Consider the following 22,435-nt stretch of genomic DNA (forward strand, 5'->3'; position numbering starts at 1 on the left):
AATTATGCAAAGGAGCAAGTCCATGAGTTCAAAACTTGATGTTAACTTTCCTAATGAAAAATTCTAAAACCCTCTTTATTCAGCCTTTGAAAAATATGTGCATGGCACAGAATCAAGAAAGAGAGCACAAATAGCACTTAGCCCAACACATACCGCTCTGAGGCAGTAACATCATCATACTCTGCTCAGCAGCCAAGAGCTACTGATGTTCCAACTTCATTGGCATTAGACTGTGCTGTCTGCCGAAGCTGGTGGCTTGAACAATGTATCTCACCATAGCCTGGACCTTGTTATCTACAGTGAGAAGCTGAATCTAAGACAGACTTACAGTAGTCAAGAAACACCAGTGTTCCCTTTACTACAGTTTGATTAATAAAACTTCGAAGTATCAACTGGCCACTTTCTGAATCTAGATAAAACCATTTTCCTTTGCTTTGTCTGTATTTTGGTTTTTGTTTGTTTGTTTGCCAGTCCTGGGGTTGAACTCAGGGCCTGGTCACTATCCCTGATTCTTTTGCTCAAGGCTAGCATTCTACCACTGGAGCCACAGTGACACTTCAGGCCTTTTCTGTTTATATGGTACTGGAGAATCGAACTTGGGACTTTATACATGCTAGGTAAGCACTCTACCACTAAGCCACATTCCCAGCCCCATGATTTCCCTGTTTTTATAGAACCTGTGTTTCTTAGGACCCTGACATGAAACACTCTCAGAAGAAGGTAGGAGAGAAGTATTTCTTGCAGCTGTTTTTAGAAGGTGAGATCAGAACTACATAGAGCCCAACTAAAATACAAGAAAATCCATTTTACTAGAGTAAGGCTGCTTAATGCTGTAAAATGGGATATAATTAAATATTCTGGAGAATAGGAGCATCATAACAGGAGTATTTTAGGAAGGATATCAGTAAGGACTCAGTAGCTTAGTATGACAAAGTTCTGGGTTCTATCTCAGAAGTGAAAAAAAAAAGTAACAAAGTTTCTATAGTTATTATACATAGGTAAAATGGTTTCTGTAGACCTTTGAGAGAGGCCCAACTAAAGATATAAATTATAGTTTGCAAAATATGGACAACCAAAGACATTAAGTCCCTGGAAAAGTAATGAATAAAAGGAGTAAACAAGCTCATGCCTGTAGTCCTAGCTATGCAGGTGGATAAAATCTGAGGATCATCTTTCAAAGCCAATCCCAGGCAGAAAAGTCTGTGAGACTCATCTCCAATGAACCAGCAAAAAGCCAAAAGTGGAGATGCAGCTCAAATGGTAGAACACTTGAGCAAAAACGTTCAGAAAATGGTGCCAGGTCCTCCAAAACTGGAGGGGAAAAAAAAAGTAAAACAGGCTCTAAAACCAGGTTCTGTATTTCCTTTAAAAGGAAATGCATTTCATATAAGAGTAACATAGACCCTCTTCTATGTTTCCAAAGTGCTTTAGGGATGCTGAAGGCACTAGAAGTTGAAAATCCAATCTGGCTGCTATAAAGCAGCCCAACACAGACATATTCTCATTCCTGACAAATACCCACCCACCAGCAGAACTGGGAAACACATGGCAACCAGAGGAAATTGTCAAAACTGATCATCATAAAATGTCCATCTTCCAAAAGTATAACCTTTGCTCTATGCGATGTTTGCCTTGGATGAGCACTCTTTTGAAAGCTATAAAAGAAAAAAAAATGGTTAGTAGTCTATACTAACCATCACATTAAAAATGGAAAGGTGAATACTGATGGTGGAATGTTTCATGAAAGAACAAACAACAACAAAGGAATGCATCAATTAGGTTCCTCCACTTCAAAGAAATTCATAAGTTTTAGCACTGCTCTTCAAAAAGTTCTCTGACTCTCCTTTAATTTCCTTTCTCATATTCTATACCCTGAGGTCCCCAGCCGGGTGCTACATGGCCTAGGCTACATAGAAAGTTCACAGCTATTTGCCTGATCTCATGATCCTCTATCAAAACAGCACTTTCAAAAGTGTTTCCTGTCTAGCTCTGCACTTGCGTGAGTGTTTCCTTGGCTGGATCAGCTGCCAAATTAAATCCCTTTGGTAGAAAACTGGAGTGAACTCAGTATAGGGCCCTGTCCCCCTCTCTACCTTAGGACTGACATCCGGAAGTGACTTAGGAAGTACTCTAATGGTTACCAAACTTTTGGTAACTGATTTAACTTTTCTGGGCTAACCATGTGTTTAGGAGAGACTGAATCACTAATCATCACTTGACCTTGTGACAGACCAAAAGTTGCTGATTTTTTTTTCCTGAAAGAAAAAAAAATCTACCATCTAGCACAATGATGTAAATGCAAAATCATGTTCTGAGAGGTCTGCAAACATGCTGGTTTCCAGATGTTTGACAAGACAGTGTAGAAACACAACAAAGGAGAACTAACAGTTTCTGGCACAAACTCTGCTGGTTACTTGCTTTCACCCTGTCTCTACATCTCTTTTATAAATGCTGTGGATTTTATATGGAAGAAAAACTGAAAATCTGTGCATCACCCCTCAAACTGTCTTTGAAAAAAACAAACAGAAAAGTTTCCAAATATATCACTGTGTTCAGCAGTGACTGACTTTGTGACTGACTGGGATAAATATCCATTAGTGCCTTCATGTCATCCTTCATTTAATTAAGTCTGTACCTCCACTAAATAAAGATAGAACCTGAATGGAACTCTGCACATTGCACTAAGTAGACCCTCTGCCCATCAGCCACAGATAAAATCTGATTTAAGTCAAAACCCAGCATTGCTCAGGCTGCTCTTACTGCATAGGCTTTATTTTTATGTACTCATCCTTGACTTACACGATCACTGGTGGAAGGTTTCCAAAAGAAAACCAGATTTAGTTGTCAGATTTACAGTGTATCAAGGAATCTCTAAAGCGAATGAGTTCTTTAAAAGAAAAGCCAAACTTTGGGTAATTACATTCAAATTCCTTAATCACATTTTCTGAGCTCAGTGGGAATTGTGGTATTTCTTTGTTGAATATCTTCTCCAAAGACACACAAATGCTGCACAGATTCTACTTTCAAAAGGATATTTAACAAAAAGACATCCCTTTTGGCAGAATGTGATTTCCAAGTGTACACTCCTTAAGTTACACTTTTCAAGCAGGTAGAAGCAGTTTAGTCTATGTGTAGACATGTGCATATTTCCTTCCAATTTTGTGGGACCCTTCCTCTTACAATATAAAAGGAAAGAAAGAAGGGAAGGAAGGAAGAAGTGTGACAGGGAAGGAAGGAACATCTTAGAAGCAACTGGGACCAGAGGTATTTCTGATTTTGGAATATTTACATAGATTTGATTGAATATTCCTGATCCAAATTACTTACAAATCCAAAATGTTCTGAGCATCATGTTGGCACATCAATTTTTCAGATTATGGATGCTCCAGCTATTTTGTAGTTTGCTGTTTTTTTTGCCTTTCACATCTCTGAGAAGGTAACTATATTTCCAAATCTGCATACAATTCTGTTCTAGTAAATCTCCAAAAGAGCTTTTGACAATGTTCAATGTCATGTGCTGCCCAAGATGATCATGTAGGATTAATGCAACTGAGGAAATGAATTACAAGTGGAAACAGAAAAAATGTAGTCAATGGTTACTATGTCGGACAGCACACTTCTAGCCCAGGAGGTGTGAATAGAAAAGGCCACTGAGACAACATCCAGTGATAAAGACATCATTAACTTAGGTAGTGTTGAGTAGAAATATCTGAGAGCAGATATCCCTACAACCCACAATGTACAATATATAGCAATAAGCCAGAGAAGTCAGTAAATGTGTAAGAAAGAAAATAAAACAAATACTAATTGTTGTGAAGACCATGCAGATAGACCAAATATGTATTAGCCATTAAAATGTCAAGAAGCTCTTTCTTATTCAGGTTGCAGAGGAATAAGAGAGGGAGACAAAGCAGTGCAGATTGAACTATTTTCAAATTTGTATTACATATAATATAATATCTAAGTGACTGTGATATGGAGGATATCTTTGGTGGCTTAACTATCTGCTTAGAAAAATAACCACCCCCCAAAGTCTTAACACATATTATATTTTTGTTACCATGTAAGTAACACAATCCCCTATCCAAAAGAGTAATGACATGTTTATATGTAACAGTTCCCACAAAAAAATCCTCTAGTCATGAAAGAGTTAAAAGAACCCCAAATTAGACACAGTTCATGTTAAAGGTTAGAAGAATAATCAGTCACTTGAAAAACACTACATAAACATTTTTCCGGATGCAATTTTCAGTCCAAGGATACATTTCCCAGTAGAAATCAGCAGCTAAAAAGGAAATCATTTCGTCTCCATAAGTGCCAAATTGTATCCTGATTTTTCCTGGTCTGGCTCAACTTTCAAAACTAGTGGTTCAACTTCTGCAATCTTTCACCCAATGACTATATAAACACATCTTTACAAGACAGACATAATCCTTGGGTGGGCCAATTTATGTTGGATTATGAAAATACTTAAAACACAAAATCGTATAATGACTGTTGTCCTTTGGTTTTCACTAAAAGGAAAGAAAAAAGCCATTTAACATAGGCCGTGGTTCGTGTGAAGATAACATAACCTATGTTCATTGCTTTCTCCCCTACCAACATGTTAGAAAATAAATATTGCTGATAATTCAGGGGAAAAGATTCCTTCATATTTTGAAAGGTGAGATTTAAGTTAAAAATTTGCAAATATACTTCTGATGTAGCCACATGCCACACAACAGACCATGCAATTGGGGTGAAGTAAACTTCTCACAACAGGCAAAGAAAAATCCTCACCCTTGGAAGTATTTGGATCTTCTGTATTTGGTCAGAGGTTATAGAAACATTAGTTTTAAAGACAAAGTAATCTTAAATAAGAAGCAAAAGATTCATTCAGAATTTATTACTCCTCCAATTCATATACATCTCACATTCTACAGAATCTCCCCTAACACAATTCAAGCAAAATCTCAACCCCATACCTAGAACAAATCGTAAATTTTAAGTCTTCACGGCAAAGTAAACTCTGTTTTTTCACTTCTTCCTTGAAATTCTAGAGCTTTTATAGTCAATGACAAAAGGCATCATGAAAAGCCTATCTGCAGCCTTTACTATGTGGAAGGAAGAATTTTAACTTTTCCTCCAATGGATAAAGTTATGTGAAAGAAGACATCTTAGGAGTCTGTGGAGAATGCAGCATAAATCACAGCTGTAAGATCTGTGAGTTTGGTTGCACATTAAGAGATTTGCACATCTGTGCCTATACATTCCTGCCTTGGGAATAATCTATCTCCAAAATGATTCACGGAAAATACTGATAAGTTCTCCATCCTTCAGTAAGCAAAACTCAGAGCTGCATTTGCAGATAGTGCATTTCCATATGCTTTTGAGAATTACATCAAAGATCCATAAACTGATACTGATAAAAACTATTGTTGCCAAAACTGATGAGCGACCAAAAGCAAAGCAATAATGATCTAGTTTTAAAGAAAATTTATAGCTTGGTGAATATTTTTCTGATACCTACATTAGTTTCATCTTCGTTTCCGAGAAAACAAATTATTATCATGGAAGTAATACGACATGTCTAAAGAAATTCACCCAGAAAACTAACACATTTCCTTTGTTTTATTTCTCTAATTCACAAAATTTTAACTTGAGTACAGGGCATATTAGAAATGCATTTTTCTGCTCAAGTGAATAACTCTGACCAAAGCAGCATGAAATATTTAATTAAATATTTTTATTTAAATGTAATGGATTCAAGGCCAGCCTAGGCAGCATAGTGAGATACTCTCCCAAAGGGAAAAGGAAAAACAGTAATGGAAACATAAAACTTTTAAGTTGTTTGCCAAAATCAGAAAACCTTTAGCTCTGTTAACAAGAACAAACATCTATATACATTGACATTCAAAATGAAAATTAAAGGCTGATTATTTAAAACTACTCTTTTTTAGTTCAAATATTTTAGATTCCTTTCTGATTTAAAACACTCTCCTATGAAAGCCACCATTATTTATAAGTGAAGAAAGAAGAGGGAATTTGTCTTACTTCTTCCCACTCCTCACTGCCATTGTCACCTGTATCTGTTTCCAGGAAGCCAATATTCATTAGGGTTAATCTGCCTACTAAATGAATAAACAAAGGATTTCTCTGTCACTAAGAGGCCAGGTGAGCCGATAGCATCTTCTAACACAGAAAATTATCTGTACCATACTGTTCAGGAAATTACCTGCTGCAACCCCACACCTGGGATCATTTGGCAGGCAGATCCCTAATGTTGAGTAATAGACAGAAAATAGACTTAAACCACTTTTCAAAACACAGAACAACGTCCATAACTTTTGAACTGATGCGTATTTCTGTGTAAGTAACTAGTAACTCACCAAAGTAACCTAGAGAATATACAGAAAAAATATACCAACACCTTTTCACACTCTTTAGACCCTTAAAAAAATACCGTGACTTACAAGAACTGGTGCAAAAATACCAACATTTTATATAATATAGAAAACTGATACACAAATATTAGTATTGCTGTAACTTTTCAAGATCTGGAACAGCCTGCAGTTAAAAATAAAAAAGAAGGATGTGCTATTATATTACAAGCATTGCTGTTATAAGGAGATAAATTCAGACCAAATAAACTATAGGATGCTAGTGGCTAAAAATGTCAGTAAAAAGTGTCCAAGTATCAAATATTTGGAGTGTTTGTTAGTTTGTGCCAGTCCTGGGATTTGAATTGAAGTCCTGGATGATGCCAGATTTTTTACTCAACGCTGGTGCTTAATCACTTGAGCCACAGCTTCACTTCCAACTTTTTGCTGGTTAATTGGAGATAAGAGTCTCACAGACTTAAAAAAAAAAAAAAAAGAGTCTCACAGACTTCCCTGTCCTTGCTGGCTTTGAACCATGATTCTCCAATCTCAGCATCTTGAGTAGCAAGGGTTACAGATGTGAGCAACTGGTGCCCAGGTCAACTATTTGTTAATATACTAAAGAGATAATAAGACTACCCCATGTTTCATCTTCCGCAGCAGAATCCTAGAAATAATTTTTTTCTAGCTAAATAACTCAGTAAGAAACTACTGGTGCTAAATAAGCAAATATATAAAAAAGAAACAAGCCTTTTCACATGTAAAAAGGCAAGAAAAGAAATATATCCTACACTAGTTTTAATTAATATTTGATAGATTGTGTAAACACAGAAATTAATTGGAAAACTGACGATCACATGTGACAAAATTTAGTCAATATGAAAACAAATAAGATTAGGGTAATTATCTTCTGAAAATTATGTTCAGTTATCTAGGAGGGCCTGGATACGATAGAACAAGAAATAAAATGAGATGTATTAGCATATATGTCAATCAAACAGAATTCTATTTCTTTCTTGTTTTGGAGCCAGTACTGAGGCTTGAACTCAGGGCCTGGGCACAGTTCCTTCTTTGCTATGGTTAGTGCTCTACCCCTTGAGCCACAATTCCACTCCTGCCTTTTGTTGAAGAGTCTCACAGACTTTTCTGCCCAGACTGGTTTCAAGCCCCCTGTGTAGCCAGAACTTTTCAACTAAAGTATTAGCCAGTAGCACAGCACAGACCATCCATGCCAAGGACAGCTCTGGCCAGAGATAGGCAAAGAAATATTGTATTGTAAGAGAGAACTTCCAGTAAGCTACTCTGCATAGAGTATCTCTACCCCTTTTCTTCTCACAGCCCTACTCACCAGCACCAGACATCAAAATGCTATTTTTCCTTTTTTAAAAAAATGCCATTTTCTTATTCAACTTTTAATAAAAGTGGCAGAGAAAATAAGCCAAACTACTGGGCAGATGATGAATTCTCCAGAGGGGTGGGAACTGGGGAATCAAAAGAAACAGGGTCAGTCGGCATTTAATGAGCGATTACTGTATGTTAGCCCCATATGGAATGGACTGGCTGCTCAGGAGTGACAGAAAACAGATACAGTGTTCCTACAGAGCATACACCATCATTATTATTGAAGGCATAAGTTTTTGCTTGACAAGGGCACCCTGGTTGTTTTTTTGTTTTGTTTTGTGTTGCTGGGCCTGGGGCACAAACTCTGGGTGTGGGTGTTGTCCTTGGGCTCCTTCTGCTCAAGGCTAGCATTCTACCACTTGAGCCACAGCACCACTTTGGGATTTTCTGTGATTAATTGGAAGTAAGAGTCTCATGGACTTGCCTGCCCAGGTTGGCTTCCAACTGCAATCCTCAGATTTCAGCCTCCTGAATAGCTAGGATTACAAATTTGAACCACCAGCGCCCAGGCCCCCTGGTTGTTTTTATAACTCAATATATACTGAATATGCCAGACCTGTTTAAGATACTACAAAACTGTTGAGATGTGAATGCAGCTGGAGGAGGAGTGCTAGCAACTGTGAAGATGTGGAGAGGAGAGAAACCAAGTCATGTGTACACTGTATACAGCAAATGCAGAGTAGAGAAATAAAAGGACTCACCTAAAATATGAGATCTTTCATAGCCTCTATCTGTTGGGCCAGGTTCTCTGAGATAATCTATTTAAACATAAATCAAAGTAAATAAAAACTGTATGTGAATTCCAACAGCCATCAGCTGACTTTGTTGGATTGACAACAGATGCTAAGTATATGATGAGGGTCATAGATGCTTAAATTTATTTTTGAGAGTCTGTGTGTGTGTGTGCGCATACACATGCACTCTTGTGTGTATGTGGGAAAATTCAGCATGTCAGTTTAAGGAATTGCTATGATTTCCCTTTTAAGACCCTAAAAAAACATATGGGAGCACGATAATGTCTGTCCTGACCTGCCAAAATCCTGTGGAGATCATCTCCAATCCACATCACATTCCTGAGCCCTAATGCTCACCGCTGGGGCTTTTGCATTAGCAGATGTGTGAAAACGCATGTACTCAGAGAAGTCCCTGGTGGCTTCACATCTGAAGATACTCCGCTGCAATAGCTATTTCAGCCAAAAGCGAAATGACATTGCCAAGTGAAGAATACCTTCATCTAAGCTAGTGTCTGGACAGAAAAATTCAACCAAAAGGTTTGTTACCTGGCTCACAACCAACAGGAGTCTGAGTGAATACTGGGCTTCAGCAGTTCTATGGTTTAGATCTAATTCTCAGGTCACATTAGAGATATTAGAGACATTTTCTTCACTCTATCCCCAAAATTTTCCATTTTAAAAGAATCAATAGTAGATTTATATGCATGAGGTGAGTGGTGATTAAAATCAAGGAAGAATATATTCAGTGATGTCCTTTATTTTAGTTGTGTAAAAGAATATGCTAGCCAGCTGTGGTGGCCTAACTTAGTCAAAAAAAAAAAAAATTAACAAAACCCAGTTGGGCACTAGTGGTTCCTGTTTATAATCCTATCTACTCAGGAGGCTGAGATCTAAGGATCACAGTTGGAAGTCAGCAAGAGCAGAAAAGTCCAACTAACCACCAAAAATCTGGAAGTGAAGCTGTGGCTCAAGTAGTAGAGCAATAGCCTTGCACACAAAAGCTCAGGGACAGTCCCCAGGTCCTAAGTACAAGCCTCAGAACCGGCACAAACAAAGTCCATAAACTCCAATCTGAACCTATGAACTGGTAAATGGAATGGAAATAGAAGGACTGAAGAATAAAATTGAAATACTACAGGTCCAGAATAAAATTGAATCCTACTGAAAAATAGCGAAAAGCTAGGTGCTGGGGGCTCACGCCTGTAATCCTAGCTACTCAGGAAGCTGAGATCTGAGGATCACAGTTCCAAGCCAGCCCAGGCAGAAAAATCTGTGAGACTTTTCAATTAACTGCCAGAAAACCAGAAGTGGCAATGTGGATCAAATTGGTAGAGCACTAGCTTTGAATAAAAAAGCTAGGAGACAGCACCTAGACACTGAGTTTAAGCTCAATGGCCAACAAGAGAAAAAAAGCAAAAGCAAAATAGGCTGGAGGAGTGGCCCACATGGTAGAGCACTTTTATATACAATGGAATTTACATAGCCATTAGAAAGAATATTATGTCATTTGCAGGGAAACGGATAGACTTAGAACAATTCATATTAAGTGAGGTAAGCAGAGCTCAGAGAGAGAAATGGAGTATGTTTCTCTCATATTCAGACGTTAGATCTAAAATACACAGAAGTTAGATCTAAAATACACTGGGACATAATAAGTTATACAGGTCTTAGGCTGGAAATGTAATTTAGGGAAAGAGTGCTTGCGTAGAATGCATGAAGCCCTGGTTCAATTCCTCAGTACCACATAAACAAAAAAAGCCGGAACTGGTGCTGAGGTTCAAGTGGTAGAGTGCTAGCCTTGAATAAAAGAAGCTCAGGGACAGTGCCCAGGCACTGAATTCAAGCCGCAGGACTGGCAAAAATATTAATAATAATAAATTATACAGGTTCCTAGGCATTAACACATAATGAGACCAAAACATGACATTCTTAGGAAAGGAACAGAAAGGCACAATGCCTATGTCCATCTGACCATAGAAAATAATATAAACTGAAATGAACTCAAGGAAATGGAAACAAGAGGTTTTTTCTTCTTTTCCTGATTTTGTTTTCTTTTCATCTTGTTTGTCAATATGTCTTTTGGAGTATAAAGGAAGACACAGAAATGGAGGGACAAAGGGCAAACAAATGAAGCAGTTGTACTAACTAGAGAATATGTTGAAAATGTACTAAACTTGTGGGTGGAATGAGTGGGGAAAAACATTTCCAAAAGGAAATGTACACTGCCTGTTTTTAGCATTTGTAAATTATAATAAAAAATAAACCCTGTAACTGCCAGATAAATAAAATTCTTAAAATATTGTCATGGAAACGTCTTGCATAATTTACAAAGTTCAAACCCAAGTACCACTAAATGAATGAATGAGTGAATATACCACAATCCTCATATCTCAGCCTGATGAATGGCTAGCATTACAGGTGTGAGCCACAAATGCCTGGATAAACCTATCAATATTGATGTGTTACTTTTTAGTTTTTCATGAATATCTATACATAAACATGATAAATTTTAATATGTCCATGACTGTATCATTTTAAAACAAAACTTGGTAGTTTTGTGCCATTCTAACTTTACTATAATGCAAGGCAGTGAACACAATTTTAAATAGACAAGAAGCATTAAACAAGGGTGAACACAGGCTAAAAATGTAAAAAAGGAATATTTTATTGTAAATAATACCATGATAGCTCTGAATGTCCACATATCAAATAAAGTAATGCTGATAGGCCCCATGACTGGCCCCCCCCCCCAAAAAAGAAAAGTAGAGATATGTAAGGAAAGAAGGAAAATATTAGTAACATGGCAGCATAATATTTTGCTGTTTTTAGACATACGGTAGCACTATATAGGGCTAGTGCCATATACTGGAATGGCCACAGGTGCCACGGTATCCAGCTTACTTCACAAATGGACCACATGACATAGTATGTGGGTGTGTGTTAATGTATGTACACACATGTAGGCATACAACAAAGAAACTGGTATGGTAATAACTAAAATTTTTTTAGAGGACTTATTTAAGAGGAAGAATTTATATAGGTCAGCAGCTACTATTAATAGTAAAGATAGGTCTTAAGATTGATTTATTATCTTTAAATTTCTATTCCACATAGGGTGTCACAAAATGTTAGCATATTGAAAATCTATTAAGGTATTTTCTGTACTATAATTTTGGAGGATGGTCTCAGAATATGGGATTTGGGAACAGTCACAAATTTTAACATACTCGGTCTCCTTTTTTAAAACATATTACATAGACACAACATATTTACATGTCTGGACTCTTTTTTTGGTCGTGGGGCTTGAACTCTGGGCCTGGGTGTTGTCCCTGAGCTCTTCAGCTGAAGTCAAGCTCTTCCACTTGCCACAGTGCCAATTCTGGTTTTTTGGTGGTTAATTGGAGATACGAGTCTCACAGACTTTCCTGCCTAGGCTGGCTTTGAACCATAATCCTCAGATCTCAAGGTTCCTGAATAGCTAGGATTACAGGTGAGAGCCATTTTTTAATCTTACTTTTCGTTGTTTTGTTGTGGGTTTTGTTTTTTTTTTTGAGACAAGTTCTTACTATAATGCCCCATTTAGCCTCCAACTCACTTTGTAGCCCATGCTGGCCCTGAACTAATGATCCTCCTTCCTCAACCTTCTGAGTTAACTAAGATTACACACATGTATTACTCTGCCTTTCTCTTCTTTGCAATACTGAGGAATGAACTCAGGTACTCATGGTTGCAAAGCAGGTATGTTGTTTTGTTTTGTTTTTGCTTTAGTTATTTTTCCAAATAGGATGTTGCACTTTGAACTCGGGAGAGTTCTGATCTCGCCTCAGAGTGGGTACAATTATAGGGAAATTATCTATCTCAACATAACCTTTCTCAACACCTTAATAACAATAACATTTTAAAAATTATGTTTTCTGCTACTATCATGATAGTATTATCCTAAAGATTAGATCATTTCATTTTTATTTTCATATAGGAAAACTGTGGATGTTTTGCATATTTGCCTAATATAATACTCAACAATTTCTTTAAATGCTGAATTCTTTCCATGCCTTTGATTTTTTTTGTTCTGTTTCCTCTGCTTTATCCTCAACTCCTGATATTGTTTTCAATTTCATTTCTTCAACTGCTTCATGTCAATTTTCATGTTCTTTATTGACATTTTCATGGTGTCTCCTTGTTAATTTTGTCTTTTGTTTCCTTCATTGAGATGTGTAGTTTCTGTCATCTTATTGATGTTGTCTTAAATGCCCTGCATTTTCTTCATTTCCTCCCTGTATTCTTCCACTTTATGGATCTGCCCTTTTATTTAATTTACCAATTCTCATTATTTCTTGAATGATTCTTTAGCTCTTCCTCTGTGCCTTGCTCTTAATAGAGCTAACCCCTGAGTTGTTGGTTTTTAAGAGTAGCATGTTGTCTTGGTTTGTTCATGCATTTTGTAATCTTTCACTGTGGTGAGAACATCTGGGTTCAGGATTTGCAGGGGCCATTAAGACTAGGTTATTAGATTCGGTGGTAATGGACTGTGGTTTACTATATTTCTTATGGGAGCTGTATCAATACTGTCACACACAGTGAGGTGTGGAGAGGCTTTTGGGTCCAGCTGGGTGTTATCCTGGTCACTCTGTCCAATGGTGTCCCAGGTGAGAATGCACAGGTAGGATTTGGGGGCTCAGTACGCTACAGACCCTGGTGCTGCAGGGAGATAGTGATGTCCTACATACAAATACATGGACAGGCATTTGGACCTGGCTGGGTGCAAACATCATCCTCACCCCAACCCCCCCCCAACATTGTGGGCAACAATTGATATCCCAAGAAGGGACGCACAGGCGGGCTCTTGGGGCTGGCTAGGTGGAAGGCCCTGGAACTGTGGGCAGTGGTGTCCTAAGCAGGGGTGCATGGGCAGGTTTTTGGGCCCAGTCAGATGAGGTTAAAAAAATGTTTATATATCTATATAGATATATATATGTATACACACACACACACACACACATATATATATATATACACTCATTGCCTGACTTTTGAAATGGTGACACCCCTTACAGAGCCTTAATAATAACAATAAAATTATTTTTAAAGCTAATTGTTTGAACTCTCTAGAACTGCCTATAAATGAAGATTTTATAGTTATATCTTTGTTGTTTTATGTATTATCACATTTTCTAGACCATCCAGAGTAAATATGATCTTTAGGTTTTGGTTTAAGATAAAGATTATTTATTATATAAAGAATATATCTGTGGCAGGAAATTCTATGAGACTGTTATCTCCAATTAACCATAAAAATGCTGGAAGTGGAGCTATGGCTCAACTGGTAGAGTTCTAGTCTTAAATGTAAAAGTTTAGGGACAGTACTCAGGCCCAGAGGAAGTCAAGCCCTAGGAACCAAAAAAAGGAGGGAAAGGAACACATTTTTAAAAACCGTTTTTCATAGCCTCAGAATAAACTTTCCCATTCACAGTTGTCTTCAAATAACTTCCTTTTACTATTAAGCAAGATTGTTGTTTTCTTACTGGACCAACTACTACAAAATGTTACAATGACAAATTTCATAGTATGAGAGAAATCATATTTCATCACAATTGATGATTTTTTTTATTATAATATTCAACTTGGTATGTGAGCCTTGTGCTTGCTTGGGACTTCTGGATGTGAATTCATATGAAAGATTGATGCAGGGCTCTCCTTTTTGTATGCCATGCTTGTTAGTATTAAGCCATTCATTTTTAAAAGCCTTGCTTAGGGGGACTTGAAAAACCCTGTTCTCAATAGGTGTTAAAAAGTTCCTTAATGCTAATTCTGTTTATTATGAAATAGACAAAGGAGACAGTCTATGAGCAAAAAGGTGCGATAATGGCTTCTGCCTCACTGAGCTGTCAGCCTCAGTTAGCAGGATGCACTGTGTCTAGAGAATCCAAGCAAGTCTCATTTAAGAATAGATGGAAGACCAAAGAAGCTGACAGAAAGGGGAATGGTTAACATTTGGGATACAATTTCGAAGCCAAAGGGATTTTTTTTGTAGTATTCATATAGAAGAAATAAAAAGATAAACAGATTAGAAAACTATATACATCAAACAGTAGTAGCACTATGATTCAAGTGGTAGACCGTTAGCCTTGAGCTGAAGAGCTGAGGGATAGAGCCCAAGCCTAGGACCGACACAGAAAAAAAAAAAAAGAAAAAAGAAAAGAAATTAAAAGAATATATTTTTGAAAATCAAACTGAGGCCAGGAGTCATGGCTTCAACTATAATGTGTGGTAAAAATTCAGAAGACTGAAGTTTGAGGCTAGTTTATCAAGAAGTTAGAAAGACACCATATCTCACTAAGCCAGGGTTGGTAAAATACCCTTGTAAGTTAAATGTGTGAGAAGGACAGGTAGGACTGTGGGCTGATGCTGATCTTGGATAAAAAGTATGAGACCCTATCCGAACATCACTAAAGCATAAAGGGCTGGAGGTATGGCTCAATGGAAAGAGTGTTTGTCCAGCAAGAACCCAGGACTCAAAAATAATGGAATTTTAGACCTGAAAAAATACAATAACCAAAACAAAAAGCTAACTGAGTTGATCATAATGGTGGTATACACCAATACTCAAAACTATTTGGAAGGCTGAAGTAGGAGGATCACTTGAGGACAGCCTGGGTAACATAAGGAGAGGGCCTTAAACAACAAAAACCTAACATGGGGTATTTAAATAGCAGTATAGAATAACAGTGGAAAAATTAGTAAACTGAAACACAGGACAGTAGAAATTTCCCAATCTGAGATTAAGGCAGAAAGATGAATAATTTGAGGTCAGCCTGGGCTATATAATGAGACACTGTCTCAAAAAAACAAAACAAAACAAAACAAAAAACAAAAGCAAAACCATCTTAACACAGAGAGAAAACTGGCACTCAAAAAAAATTCAGAATCTAAGAAATAGATGTGATTGTAATGTAATACACCTAACACATCTGCAGGTTTAGGTCTAAAATGGAGAAAATAAATGCTGTAACTTGAAAAGGTAGCAGTAACTGACCACTACCCAAATTTTGCAACAGATAAGAATCTATACATTAAAGAATCTGAGTGGACACTAACCAGGAACCCCCAAGAAAGAAACCTAGTAGAAGCCACAACAGAATTAAACTTTCCCCCAGTCCAGGAGATGATGAACATTTTATCACTGAACTACATCCTCAATCCAGGACCAAATTTCGGAAAATGAAAGACTTTAAAAAAGTTTTGAAGGCAGTGAAAGACAAATGACTCTTTACCAATAAGGTCAAACACAGCACAACACTAGTGTCCTCAAAATAAATATAATACAGAAGATTAAATACAACGTATATTTTATTTTTAAAAATTTATTGTTATTACAACGGTAATATACAGATGGGTTAAAATTTTATAGGTCAGATAAAGAGTACATTTCTTTTTGGACAATATCCCAAGCCATTTTTGTTTTTTGTTTTTTGTTTTTTTGCGAGTCCTAGGGCTTGAAATCAGGGCCTGGGCACTGTCCCTGAGCTCTACCATTTGAGACAAAGTACCACTTCAGGCTTTTTCTATCTATGTGCTACTAAGGAATTGAGCCTAGGGCTTCATGTATGCCAGGCAAGCACTCTACCACTAAAGCACATTCCCAGCACCACAATATATGTTAATGTTTTTATTTTTTTTTTATTTTTTTTATTTTTTATTTTTTGTCAGTCGTGGGGCTTGAACTCTGGGCCTGGGCACTGTCCCTCAGCTCTTCAGCTCAAGGCGAGCGCTCTACCACTTGAGCTACAGCGCCACTTCCGGTTTTCTGGTGGTTTATTGGAGATAGGAGTCTCACGGTCTCTCCTGCCCGGGCTGGCTTTGAACCGCGATCCTCAGATCTCAGCCTCCTGAGTAGCTAGGATTACAGGCGTGAGCCACCAGCGCCCAGCTCAATGTTTTTATTTTTAATGGACATATCATTAAAATATTTATGTGATACTGTGTGATATTTCACTACAAAACACAATTATCTATGAATGATGAAAGAGCATGTTATTCTATGATTCCAAATGTAGAAAGAAATGAAGAAAGGACTAAAACAGAAGAAAGATTTACTCAGTTGGGAGAATGGAAAACTATGAGAAACTATAAATATTATATATATATACATATATAACATATATACTGTGTAGCATATATTAAGATATATTATAAATCCTATATATAACATTACATATATCTCATAGGCTTTATTATGAATAAGCTATGTACAGTATATTATAAGATATAATATAGGGCTGGGAAGGTGGCTCAGTGGTAGAATGCTTGCCTTGCATGCCTGAGGCCCTGGGTTCAATTCCTCAGCACCACAAAAGAAAAAAAAAAGCCGGAAGTGGCGCTGTGGCTCAAGTGGTAGAGCACTAGCCTTGAGCTGATCTGCTGAGGGACAGCGCCCAGGCCCAGAGTTCAGAACAGCACGACTGGACCCCCCCAAAAAAAGATATAATATATACTATATATAAGATATATATTATATAAGATATATATAAGACATATTTTTAAAACACTGGAAAGATATATCTTTCAAACATACATAAAAGAATAGATGTGTAAATATCAGATAAACTTAACATTAGAGGAAAGGAAAACTTTCAGAGAGCAGGGAGACATTACAAAATGATAATGAAGCAAAATTGGACAATTGAAAGAACAAGTGTGTACTCCATTACTGCCAGAGTTTGCAATAAGCTTCTCAAGAAGTGGATGTCTCACATACTGCTGCTGGGAATAGAAAGTGATATAGCAATTATGTAAAAATGTTTGACAGTTTCTTGAAAATTTAAACATGTATTTACAATGTGACCTCAGGCAAATGAAAACTCATCCAAAAAGAAAAAACCTGGACAATTTCATTTGAAATTGCTATAAACTAGAAACAAATATGTTCAACAACTTTAAATTTGAACATTTAAATTAACTGTGGTACATCCATATAATAAGGAGGGGGGTTACAAAGTGGACCTAATGCTTCACACATGCTAAACAGGTGCTTAACCACTAAGCTGTACCCCAGGGACACTATTAATACATCCAAAGGGAAACAATACTTCCAACAACTTGGATGCACCTCAAGGGCATTATGATCAATTTCAAAAGGTGATATCAAAAGGCCACATATGGTATAATTTCATTTATTTAACACTGGCAATATGACAAATTTATAAAGATGGAGTGGAGACTAGTAGCTACACCCGGGTTAGAGAGGGCAGTAAGAAGGGAAGAGCATGTAGCTATTATGGAGCTGGTACAAACAAGGGGTTTGTAGCAATGTAATAGTTCCTACTTTGATTGTATTAGTGACTATATGAATTTATACAGGTGCTAACTGATGAAGAAGTGTACATTTTAGCCAAATGCCAGTTTCCTGTCACTTCTGTAAAATGTAGCAGATTAAAGTAAGCACTAATGCTGCTGGTGGGCAGTCTTAGAAACCTAACCCAATTACTTTCTGCCCGCTTCATTTAGATGACACAGTTCAATAAAGAGCACAAAGATTTCTGCAGCCATATTGAAGTATAAATAGCCGCTTCTTAAGAAGCAGTGGGGTTTGACTGAAGAAGCTGAAGCTGGTGTTGAAGGAGGTGGGAACCCGACTGCCCACTTTCCAGACGCTAAATGTGAGATCCTGGAGGGTGGGAGGTGGTGAAGGGAAGTGAAACACAATCTCCTTGAGTCTCAGCTTTGCATGCCTGGGAGGATCTCTGAGTGGGGAAACCCTTCACCAAATGTAGTCCTTCCAAGCCAGATATCATGTCTTCTGGGAAGGCTATGATGGTGAGGTGCTTGGAGTGTATGTGTGCGTGCGCGCGCGTGTGTGTGTGTGTGCGTGTGTGTGTGTGTGTGTGTGTGTGTGTGTGTGTGTGTGTGTGTGTGTGTGTGTGTGTGTGTGTGTGTGTGTGTGTGTGTGTGTGTGTGTATAAAACAGGTTGTTTTTCTTTTGGTTTCTGATTTACCTAATTTAGAATAATTGGTCTAAAGCTCTTCTAAAACATGTATTTAAATATTCATCTTAATGTTTCTTTCCTTCCTTCTCCTTTTTTTTCCCTGTCCCTTCCCTTCTTTCATCCTTCAACTCAGGGCCAGAGGCTGGTGCTCTATCACTTGACCCTCATCTTCACTTACATTGTTTCTAGTTAATTGGAGATAAGAGTCTCACAGACTTTCCTGCACTCTACACCATCCTCAATTATCAGCCTCTGAGTAGCTAGGTAATTCCTCATGATATAGGTAGATAAATTATTCATCTATTGACTAATAATGGAATATTTTCCATTTTGGCCACTGTAGATTATATTCCAACTATGTTGTAAAAGCAATTTTTTCAATCATGTCGATTATTTGTTAGTTGAACTGTTGCGTTGTATGAAATTGTTTAGTTTTAGAGGAACTGCTAAACTGTATACAGCACCCATAACATTTTATGTTCCCAAACAGTTTGTAAGAAGATAGTCACTTTTTTTTGTCTACAAAATTGAAGTCTATGAGAACAAAAATAAGCCTCGCTTTAATAAAAGAAAGAGGAAGGCAGAAAATGGGCAAAAGTGCACAAATTGGAACAGTGTGACTAAGGGTAATGGGACAGTATGTAAAGATAAAATAACTTAAATATACACATTTGGTCCTAGTATTTCCCCTTTCAGAATTTATCCTAAATAAATAGTTAAAGATGACCACAAATATTTGTATGGTAACAAAAACTAAAAATACAAACAACTTAAGGGATAATGATAGAAAACTAGAAAAATAAATGATTGAGCCCAATGAAAATATCTATTTTCAAAATTCTCTAAAGCCATGAAGGGAATCTGCTGATAATGTGAGGAAGTTTCCAAATATTATATTGTCAAGTTAAGAAAACATAAGTTGTATATCATTAGGTTGGTTATATTATAGAATGAAACATGAATAATTAGATCTGTGAGGTTAAACTTTTTGTGTGCCCATTTTGGGACTTGAACTCAGGGCTTGGCACTGTTCCTGAGCTTTTGTGCTCAAGGCTAGAACCCTACCACTTGAACCATGGTTCCACTTCCAGGTTTTTGGAGTTACCTGGGGATAAGATTCTCACAGACTTTCCTGCAGGCTGGCTTTCAACTGTGATTCTCAAATCTCAGCTCCTGAGTAGCTAGGGACGACAGGATTGAACCACCAATGTCGGAATAAACTCGTTATTAAGTTTTATTCTTTATGCTCTTTTGTATTTTCCAAAGCTTCCAGATTTACTTTGAGACATTTTATAAATAAAACACTGATGTGTGACAAATGAATTGAACAAAATCAGTCTGGCTCTTTTCTTTCTCTAAGTTCAGCATTACAGCTCTACAGTTTTTCCACCTTGTTCCTTCACCCCAGGCCACCTTGCCCCATACTGAACAAATAATCCTGAAAAAATAATTGAGGTGTAAAGATTAGATTTTAAATTATTTTCTCACTGTCAGCTACTCACAGCTTTCCACAGAGCTAGTTTCTTTGCCACATTCCCGTTAAGTTCTACTGAAAACCTCACAAAACTAGGCCTGTCCCAAGTTTTCTGTGATCATTTGGTTTAAAGAAAAGCAAAGGAAAGTCTGGCTTTTGGGGTAAACCACCTGGGTAAAAAAAGGGCTGGCACTAGGTTACTACTGAAAGAGCTATAGCTGCGGTAGGTTCTTTTCAATAAACGTAAGTACAGAATATTTAAATAGCACCCTATTTACCTTTAATTCTCATAAAAAGAAAAGGATTGAAAAGAGATGGAGGTGGAGATTTGGGCTCCATTAAAAGCCACAACTGAGCCCAGCCACAGAGGTTACCTGAAGTACATATTACAGACTGTGGGAAGAAAACTCTCACAACTTTAGTATTTTTCAGCTATTCTTGGCTTTCTAAAACAACCTAGTAGAAATCTTTATATATTTATGGACTCATCTGAAGATTTGGGTGATAGGGATTACTTTAAGCATGTTCTTCTCTAGGGCTGGCCAAATTATCCTAGTAACTAAAGCAGAACAGAAGTTTTAAGTGACTTTCTTTTCATTAAGGGAGGGGGGCAGTATCTGTTTTAAATTCTAGGCTTCACACTTGCTAGATAGGCACTCAACAACTGGAACAATGTCTCAATAACTTTTTGTTTGAATTACCTTGAGCTGCCCTGGACCACAATCCTCCTGTTTACATTTCCCATCATGACTGGGATGACAGGAATACACCTATGAACCTAGTCTTCTCTGGTGAGATGGAGGTAGCACAAAATTTTGGCTTGGGCTGGCCTCAAACTTAACTCTACAGATACTAGTTTATTTTTTGTTTTGGGACAATTGTGAGGTACCCAGATTTGAATCAGGGTCTTATGCATGTTAGGTAGGTACACTACTACTTGAAATAATTTGCCAATCCCTCTTTTGTATTGGCTATTTTCAAGATATGGTCTTGCTTTAACGTCAACACTGACATGGACTGTGATATTCCTATTTGTGCTTCCATTTTTTGCACTCAGCTAGCAGTTGAAAGGAGTCTCATGAAGCTTTACACCTGATAAGGCCTTGAATTGTGATGACTTTATCTTCATCTCCCAGGTAGCTAGAATTACAAGGCTTGAGCCACCGTACCTGGCTAGTATATTTTTTGTTAATAGAGATAAAGTATAACTTTCACTTTCTTTTACTATTTTTAGTTATTATTAAGGTGTTGTAAAGGAGTTATTGTTTCTAAGTCAGACAATGAGTACATTTCTTTTTGGACAATGCTATCCATTTTCCCCCTCCTGTCCCTGCCTGCCACTTGCATAGGGATGCAGACGGAACAAATGCAGCTATAGTACTCAGTAGAAACTATGTTGAAAATGAACAATAATGTCTTTTAAAGGAGAGTAGAGGGGCTGGGAAGGTGGCTCAGTGGTAGAGCGCTTGCCTTGCATGACTGAGGCCCTGGATTTGATTCCCAAGCAACACATAAGCAAAAAGAAAAAAAGCCAGAAGTGGCGCTGTGGCTCAAGTGGTAGAGCGCTAGCCTTGAGCTGTAGAGCTGAGGGACAGCACCCAGGCCCAAAGTTCAGGCCCCACGACCAGACCCAAAAACAAAACAAAACAAAAAACAAAAAAAAAGGAGAGTCAACAGAAGCAATGCAGAGAATCTCTTACAAGTAACCCTTATTCAAGCTGAAGGTACTAACATGGATCCTAAATAATGACTGCAAGTTGACCCAATAAATGATGAAGAATATAACTAAGTGCAGCTCTCAAGGTAGTCTCAAATAGATGCTACTGATGATAAAGCATTCACATTATGTTCTACCAAGAAACAAATACTGGAAGACAATCTAATGATATCTCACTATTTCTTTTCTTATTTACTGTTGGTATCATTTTGAACTCAGGGCCATGGGATTGCTAGGCAAACACTCTACCCCTTCATTTATGCACTCAGCCCCTTTCATTTTATTTTTCAGACAGAGTGTCACTTGCCCTGTTTAGCTTAAGACAGCAATCTTTCTATATACAGCTATTGTATAACTGGAATTACAGGTGTACCACCAGTATATCGCTTGATCTTGTGAGACAGTGCCTTACTCTACTTTTGCTGGGGCTAGTTTTGAACCTCAATCCTTCTAACCTTTGCCTGCCAAGCAGCTTGGAATATAGGTGTATGCCACTACATTTGGTTCTTTTCATTTGAATAGAAGAAGTTTCATTATGCAAGAAGAACTTCTATAGAACTTTATTATGTTTCTTTATATATATAAAAGCAGAAATGTGTGACTTCATCACTAACTGGTTAGTGTCTTGTGTCCATTAAGCATAGAGTAAAGCTCACAGCATATTTGCTGACCTGTGTGTGGGTGAGGAGGTGAAGTGGGAGAGAGACATCAAGCCCACCCAACTCCTGGAATTTCTACAGGAAAGACAGAACTTTCCAAGTGAAATA

At 37.5% G+C, this 22,435-nt stretch overlaps 1 protein-coding gene across 12 annotated transcripts in view; it reads right to left on the bottom strand.

Moving 5' to 3' along the window:
- Bcas3 (BCAS3 microtubule associated cell migration factor) overlaps nt 1–22,435 on the bottom strand; it is a 525,475-nt gene that overhangs the window by 253,354 nt on the left and 249,686 nt on the right. The gene's annotated exons all lie outside the window — the stretch shown is intronic.

The sequence above is a fragment of the Dipodomys merriami genome, unplaced genomic scaffold (assembly GCF_024711535.1).
Source record: "Dipodomys merriami isolate MVZ:Mamm:240054 unplaced genomic scaffold, mDipMer1.0.p SCAF_19, whole genome shotgun sequence".
Taxonomy (NCBI): domain Eukaryota; kingdom Metazoa; phylum Chordata; class Mammalia; order Rodentia; family Heteromyidae; genus Dipodomys; species Dipodomys merriami.